This window comes from Delphinus delphis, chromosome 5, assembly GCF_949987515.2.
Source record: "Delphinus delphis chromosome 5, mDelDel1.2, whole genome shotgun sequence".
NCBI lineage: Eukaryota > Metazoa > Chordata > Mammalia > Artiodactyla > Delphinidae > Delphinus > Delphinus delphis.
The window spans coordinates 76,121,149-76,129,427 of record NC_082687.1 but is presented as its reverse complement, the minus strand read 5'-3'; the positions used below and the strand labels follow the sequence as shown (position 1 = coordinate 76,129,427).

Here is an 8,279-nt window from a genome sequence, read left to right as displayed (position 1 = left end):
CTGAAGCGCGCCCGCGACCCCCGCAGCCTGAGGAAAGAGGTGCCCGGGACTTCCGCCGCGCTCTGGGCTGGGGCGGGGTCACGGGGGGCGGGGCCCTGTCGGGGCCGCGGGGCGGGGCAGCTCGGCTCGTCAGCACCCGTACCCCTCCTGGCCCGCCCTCAGGCCGCGTCCCCGCCAGCCCTGCCGACGTGGCGGGGCGGGACCCGGCGGGCGCTCCCGCGCGCACTCGGCCGCCTGAGCGGTAAGAGCCCTGGGTAACTCTCGCCGTCATCCCCTTCCCCGGGCGGGCAGATGGGGGGGGGGGGTGGATGCGGGGACAGCCGCCGCGGGGTGGTGGGGAGACCCTGTCGTCGCTGCTTGTCCTGTTCCCGGAGTCGGCAGGGGCTTGGCACGGGGCGCAGGACCCAGAGGACCGGCCTTGGGTGAGGGTCCCGGGCGGCGCGAGCGTTGCGGCCGAGGGCCCTGCGTGGGTGCGGGCGTGTGAGTGTGTGTGTGTGAGTGTGTGTCGCTCCGGGTCCACGCTCATGCACACACCCACACGCCCGCACTCTGGCTCTGCCCCCTCGGCCGGCGAGAACCTCTGCGGAGCCTGTCTTGTGCTCCCGAAGTATCCGGTCCAGCACCATGCAAGTCGGAAAAAGTTTCCCCAAGGTCCTAGGTTCGACTGAGAGGTAGGCTGCGGGGTCTCCGCAGCGGGGGACACAGAGGAAACAAGTCCCATCCCGGGGTTCGCTGCCCTTGGCCTCGGAAAACTGAGCTCAGGCCTTGACCTCCCACCCAAGCTCATCATCTCTCCCCCTGCAGACGCCGGCCGTGTTGGCTCTTCCACCCCAGCCAACACTCTAAGCCAGCAGCACCTCCATTCACAGCTCCCAGGTTGAGTCCTACTCCCTACGCCAGCTCCCCAGCCCCCCAACCTGCCCACCCAGTTGGCTCATCTTCTTCCCTGGAATCTGGTGAGTATTTCCAGCCATCTCAGATCAGGCGCCTAAACTTCACTGCCCTTTCCTAGAGTAGGAGACCTCTCTGTATCATCTTAAGAGTGATCTCTGTCCTACCGATCCTATCAATTCCCATCCTAAACACGGAGAGAGGCAGGCAGGTAGCTTTTTAAAATCAATGTCTCTTGAACTCCAGAAGACCTCAGCCAACCTGAGGAAACTGAGAATGAGGCAGGCTTACTCCTCAGAGGCCTCTCTCTGCTTTCTTTTCCACCTAGTGCTCCTTTCCTACCTCACCCATATCCATTCCCTGCTCTCTCCTTCCTTTCTCCATCAAAACCTGAGCTCAGGAAAGACTGATAAACTCCTTACATCATAAGCTTTAAGCAAAAGAAGGAAACTTTCAGGGTGGAATTTGAGGCTCCACGGAGCCAGTCCAGAAGGAATTTGAGGGTAGGAAGGGACCTTGCTGAATCTCAGGGATTCAGACCATATAAGCAGCCATTTATTTATAAGACCAGGCTTACAGGACTGAGATGGTGAAGAGATCTTCTGGGTACTCTGGGATCTCGATACAGGGAGGCCTTGGTGAGCTATGAATTACTCTCATCTGCCTCTCCACAGGGGTTGTCATCACTCCTGTTTTCCAGAAGATTCTCTGTAATGTTTCTGTAGGACTTTATACTCCACAAGCTTCAATTAAAGCAGGATTCAGTTTGAAAAAAATAATAATAAGACCAGGCTTATATGGAACGTTGTTTCTTTTTAATCAATATCAAACAATATATTTCAGTTCAGTAAATATTAGAGGGTCCAAAGACAAACTATGTGCTTGTTGGTCACAGTTCTGGAGGAGAGAATGACAGAGAAATAAATATTCCTTATAAATGCCATAGAAGTCCATGCAAGGTATCATGAAAAACATGGAAGAGAGAGTAATTCATTCTTTGGAAGGAGTGGGACAAATTCAGGAAAATTTCAAAGTAAACAGTGACATTACACATTGAGAAACAAATAGGAACTTGCCAGGCAGTTGGAGACAGGGCATCCTGGGCAGAGAAACCAGCATAAGCGGAGGTGGGGATGTTTATGAGCTGTGCCAGCAGTGATGGAGCATCTGGTGAGGGAAGAGTGTTGGGTGTGTTGAGAGTTACAGAAGCGGATAGAGAGATTGGAGCTGGATTGTGCGGGGCCAGGGATGCCATGCAAAGGTGTTTAAACCTAATGGTTTTTAAACAGGGGAGCAGGTAGGTCCTCTCCGTGTTTCATAAAATTACCTGGCAGACACGTGGAGGCCGGACGGGAGGATAAAGAGACTGGGCTCTGGGCACGTGTACTTGTCAAGCACCGTAGAAACTCTTGCAGCCTGGTTAAGAGCCTGTCATCCACAGTTTTTGTTCCTGGTCTTTCACTTACTGGCACTTTTTGAAATTGGGAGCAGTGATTTCACACAGGGTATGGTATTACCAAATTCTTATTTTGCCAAGTGAGATCATTAAAAAAAAATCCATGCACTACACCACTATTTCGTAAAATGAAAGACATTTTAATACCAGGAAAAGCACGAAGGCTAAACTTGCAAGATGAAGGCAGTGCTTTACATTTAATAAATTTAGATTGATGAAAAACTCGCTATCTTGTCCTCATTTTCCTCTGTCATCATGGACTGGTTCCAGTCCTGCAGTCTGGTGTTGGGGAACAAAGTATCCAGATCACTTTGTCCAGCCTTACTCTACGTAGGAGGGAGTGAGGAACAACAACAAGAATGAGCTGTACGCCCACAGAGGGATGGTGGGACCAGAGCATGGCTCTTTGCGCCTCAGCGTCCATCCCTCCCATCCCTCGCTATTCCTCCATATCGCTCTTGGTCCAGCCACACAGCATCTGTTCTGAATATCTACATTCATTCTTGGGCATTTGCACATACTCTTATCCCATCATGCCTGAATAACTATCAAAGCCGCTATCAAGGTTCTCCCATGTATGAGATCAGTCTTGTTCAGGCACATCTTTCCCTGCTTTGATGTGCTGTTTTGCATCATCACTTAACCATTTCATGTTAGATGCAATAGTTTCCTGGGCCTTCACTGACCAGGAATAAAATGAAAACAGATTATTTGTTTTCTGAAGGATAGTAACCATGTCTTCCGTTTTAAACTTATTTTTGGAGCTATGATGTTGCTGCTCCAATACCTAGTATAGTTCTGGGAGCATTCTAGGTGATGAATGAATTTACTCATGAAAAACTAACTTATTCCCAGCCCATAAAGGCTTCTTTATATGCCACTCTTCCTCTCCTTGGAATCTACTGAAGAAGCCTCCTTGTTTCTGTGGGTTGAGGCTCCCTAGCATCAAAGCCACAGGACATGGCTGCAGCGATCAACATTCCAAACCATAAATCGGGAGATTTTAAGTCTGACTGCTTCTGGGGCATCCAGGCAGAGGTGGGGGCTGTCCCAGGAAAGAGCATGTATCACAGCTGTGGTCCTTCTGGACACCAACAGTCACTGCATAGAAACAGCTGTGTCTTTAGAACACAATTTCTAATGGCTTCAGACAAAAGGGCACCGCCTTAAAAAAGATTACATATCTCCTGTCATAATAACATCCAGAGTAGACAAAGATCTACCAGGACAAAAAAGGTTTGGGAGGGGATTCTTTTTTGGTTTTGGTTTAGGGAAAATGTGGACCTGTAACAGGCAGAAGTTCATGTACAATTAGAAGTTAAAGTAGGGCTGAATATTATGGTGACCATTTTCATTATTTGAACAGATGTAAAAATATAGTATTTCTGAAATTTATAAGTTGTCTATAAATATTTCCTAACAGTATTGGTTCAGCACCTGATAGATGAACTTTGGGCGTGTTTCTGAAGGAATGGCTTCATGTTGTTGCTTGAATACAGAGCAGCTGCAGGGAAGAGAGGTTTTGTTCGATAATTTTTCCACAATTGAGGTGAGCTGACTTAGGGCAGTTTGGCCATCAGAGATGGATGAGGGCTGTAGGGCTCCTCTGTGCAACATCCCTACCAAGACTGATTGTACTATGAATCCACCTCTCAGATGGAGTTCTGCCTCACACCCACATGTATATTAGCGACCAGGCTCAGTTGTGTAGCTTGTTCTTGTAGGTTGATGAAGTCCTAGCTCTCTTTGCTTTTAGGACTGCTCTGGTGGCAGGACTCAGCTAACCTTCTAATCAGGCTTTGATGTTCTCCTGCAATTAGCAGAAGAACTAGAAAAACTCTACTGCAAAGTTCAATAGCTGCTGGACTGAATATAATCTTCTGCCCTGGAAATGGAAGAGCTGAAAGCACTTGTGCATAATTTCTTGCCAATCCACTTTAAGCACTATTTCCATTTTATCAGTGAAAAATGCTTTTAATACCCCTTAGGATAAGTAGTACCCCCTGATAAATAGCGATCAGAGAGAGGGATAATTGAACCCTCTCAAAAGGTGAACACTTCATTACAGAATCTGAAATGCTAAGTAAGTAAAGACCCTGGAGAGTATATTCCTGAATAGGGCGCTTCAAATGTTAACCAGCCACCCTCAGGGCATAAAATCCAGCTAACTCACATAGATGTCACATGGTATGTGCTGAAATATTTTAGCACTGGGAACAGTATCACAATAATTGAGGGTGAAGCAGATACAACAAAGTGTTTATAATGCTTTTTATTCACCCATGAATGTTTATCATAACCAGGTTTATTCTCATGTTCCTGCTTATAGAGAAGTGAAATAACTTGGAACTTCTTAATAATCCAGGTTAATAAGGATTTTCAAATTATCTTACAAAGAAATTAAGATATCAGACAGTGCCTATGACCAGCTGTTGATGAACAAAAAAATGGGAATATAAGTGATGTCCAATATGGACCCATTCTCCTTATGGTTGTGCCCCTAGGACCCAGGCGGGGTTAGGGCAAATTAGGACAGAGAACTCTAGGCCATGGCCGTCAAGCAATGTCCTAGACCATGGGTTAGCAAACATTTTCTATAAACGGCCAGCTAATAAATATTTTAGGCTTTGCAATTTTGTGGGCCATATGGTCTCTGTTGCAGCTATTCAACTCCGCTGGTGTACTAGAGAAGCCATAGACAGTACATAAACAAAATGAGCATGTCTGTGTTCCAATAAAATTTTATTTACCAAAACAGAGGGAAGGCAAATTTAGCCAGCAGGCTGTAGTTTGGCAGCCCCTCTCCTAGGCCAGTCCTGACTCAAGGTTTTCATAAAGATTTTATAAGTTTCCATGTGATGATAGCTTTTCAAGTACCCTCCCTCAATCTCATCCCCCTCCCATGAACCACAGTAACTACTCCTTTTCTGTACAGTGGCCTTTTTCACTCTTTACTATTTCATCTAGGCATTGACCATACTCATTGACAGACCATATCCAACCTTGAATATCTGAAATTTAATATCCCACCTAAAAGGAAATATGCATTATTTGCCTTTCCCATCTGTAGACTTGTTTACAGGTGTGTTATCAGAGAATTCAAGTATTTTTGTTTAAAAAGAGACATTCTAACTCAGTTATCTGGGAGGTGAAGGAACAAAGGAAAGACAATATGGGTCATTTGGAACCACTTGCTGTAAGATAACTCCTGAGTAGTGAATGGGGTAAAGACATTTTCTGCTTGCTTTCATTCCAAATTACACTTTAATTTTAAATCTCCACAAAAATATTAATACAACTCAACACACATATTTCTTGAGCTTCCCACTATGTTCAAGAAACCATGTTAAGTGCTATATAAAATATGAAGACAAAACAAGGAAGATCCTTGTCTTCATAGAATTTACAGTATAGTAGGAAAACACTCAAATGACTGATCAAAGATGATTGTAACCCTCCAAAGTGAGACAGATGCAAAGCACTCTGGGAAGTTCAGAGGAAGAAAAGTTATATCCAGTTGGGAAGAACAAAAATAGAGGAGGCGGTTATTTTAAATGGGCCTTAAATATGTTAAAACAACATACTGAACCAACAGCCATCTGAGGTTCTTTTGTGAATGTCAGGCATTTTTCACATACTTATGTTGTCTCACTTAAGGATTTGGAAGGGCATCATGGGAGGTAAACCTAGTGGGATCAGAGCACAGAGGTCCTTGGATGGCAGCTGAAGGATGTAGCTTCATCTCAATAGGAAGTGGGAAGCCCCTGAGGATGTCTGAGCAGGAGGTGATGTAATTAAAGCAGTGAGGTAAAGGGTGGGGAAGGATGGGGAAGTGAAAGGGAGAACAGTGGAGAGGTAACCCCAATATTGAAATCATCAACATGAACCAAATTGAGGACCTGACTGAAGGTGATGGCAGGGAAAATAGAAGTCAAAGAAAGGATATGGATTCTGAATAAAGAGCCTCTAGGATTTGAGCACTGGTTGAATGTAAGAGAAGAGGCAAGTGGCATTGCAGATAGGGCTCCGACGTGGCTCAATCTCAAAGTCAGACGTGGGTTCAGATCTCAAATCTGCCACTGTTTCTTAAAGTGTGACCTCTGAGCATCAGTTGCCTCATCTGTAAAATGAAGCTCGTCGTAGCTAACTCACAGGAGATAGCACATTTAAAGAGCTTGGATTTAATAGGCACTCAGTAAATGATAGCTATTGATATTATATATTCTTGAGAAAGTGAAGGTTTGGTCAATGACAGCTCTGAGATTTTAAGCCTGGGTTATTGGAGAAATCTAGGTGCCATTAAAAGAAACACAAAGGTCAAAGTGAAGATCTAGAATTAATGGCAAGACAACAGGTTTCCTTTGGGATAGAAAGAGATGTTCAGCTGACGATTAGAACTGCTTATCCAATGGTGGAATTTTTTCTATGGCAGTGTATTGAGATATAATTCATACATAACAAAGTTCACATACTAAAACTTCACTCTTTTTAAATGTGCAGTTCAGTGGTTTTTAACATGTTCACAGAATTGTACAGCCATTACCACTATCTAGTTTTAGGACATTTTCATCACCCACAAAAGAAATCTATACCCATTAGCAGCCATTACTCATTTCCCCTCCCTTCAGCCCCTAGAAGCCACTAATTTACTTTCTGTCTCTATAGAATGGAGGTAGATATTTGAGAGTCACAACATACAAGTGTGTAAAACTGTGAGAAAGGAATGTGATTCACCAAGGGAGAGAAGGTAGCAAGAGAAAAGAAAATAGCTAGACAACTTTAGGGAATGGCTATTTGAGGGGACAAGAGGGTTGGCATAGGCACGTGAGTTCTAAGTCTGTGCCATCATGTGGCCAGTATGTTAAATGGCTTCCCATATACTGTGGTTTTAGCAGTGACCAGAGATTTGACCAACTGGTAAACACTGAGGTCAACAAAAATACCCACTGATTTTCCTGAGACTTGGCTTCCTGTATAGTGAGAACACTGTGTCTTTATTTTAGACTAAGAAAATTATCATCTTGAATAAGCCTTCTAGATATGTGTTATTCAGTAAGATAGCCACTAGCCACACATACCTGTGTAAATTTAAGTTTACATTATTTAAGATTAATATTTTTTTTTGGCTGCACCGCATAGCTTGTGGGATCTTAGTTCCCCAACCAGGGATCGAACCCAGGCCCACAGCCCTGAAAGCGCCAAGTCCTAACCACTGGACCACCAGGGAATTCCCTAAAATTAAAATTAAAACTTAGTTCCTCAGTTGCACTAGCCACGTTTTAAGTGCTCAATAGCCACAGGTGACTGTTAGCTACCATATTGGCCAGTGCAGATACAGAACATTTTCATCATCACTGAAAGTTCTGTTGAACTGCACTGTTCGATATGATAGCAATAACTTGCAAGCTTCATAAAGAGTTTTCTACTTCGTAGATTATTTTGTAATGGCTACATTCCTTATTTGGCTTAATATTGGCTTCTTTTTTTTCTGTTTCATCCTTGTGTTTTTCCATCTAAACTATTGTCCAAATATAGCCCAGGCCTTCATGGGCTGGTACCCAACAAGGCACACTTATGTGTATGTATGTCTCTCTCAATTTGAATTTCAGACCACACTGCAAAGCCAAATGTCAAATATTTTTTATAAGCTCTCAGGTATTTTCCATGCTTATTCTCATTATGGCTAAAAATATAATTAATAAAGTCATATTAAATAAGTACTTTCACAGATACAGATAATGCTCTTAGTTCCCATATGCATATTTATTTCTTCATGCCAAGTAAGAGATCCATGAAAGTTTAAAGAGAGCACGGTTGGCTTGTATTAGTTTTTTATTGCTGTTGTAACAAAGTACAACCAACATGGTGGTTTATAATAATACACATGTATTCTCTTATAATTCTGGAGTCTCTGAGGGGAGAATGGTTTCCT

The 8,279-nt window shown here is 44.0% G+C and overlaps 1 protein-coding gene across 2 annotated transcripts in view; it reads left to right on the top strand.

Moving 5' to 3' along the window:
• Positions 1–188: 188 nt before the first annotated feature.
• Positions 189–8,279, top strand: part of FAM114A1 (family with sequence similarity 114 member A1) — a 65,810-nt gene continuing 57,719 nt past the window's right edge. For both annotated transcript variants that reach the window (XM_060012695.1, XM_060012694.1), the window contains exons 1-2: positions 189–241; positions 805–956. The gene's annotated coding sequence lies outside the window, so the exon portion shown is untranslated. The remainder of the gene's footprint in view (positions 242–804; positions 957–8,279) is intronic.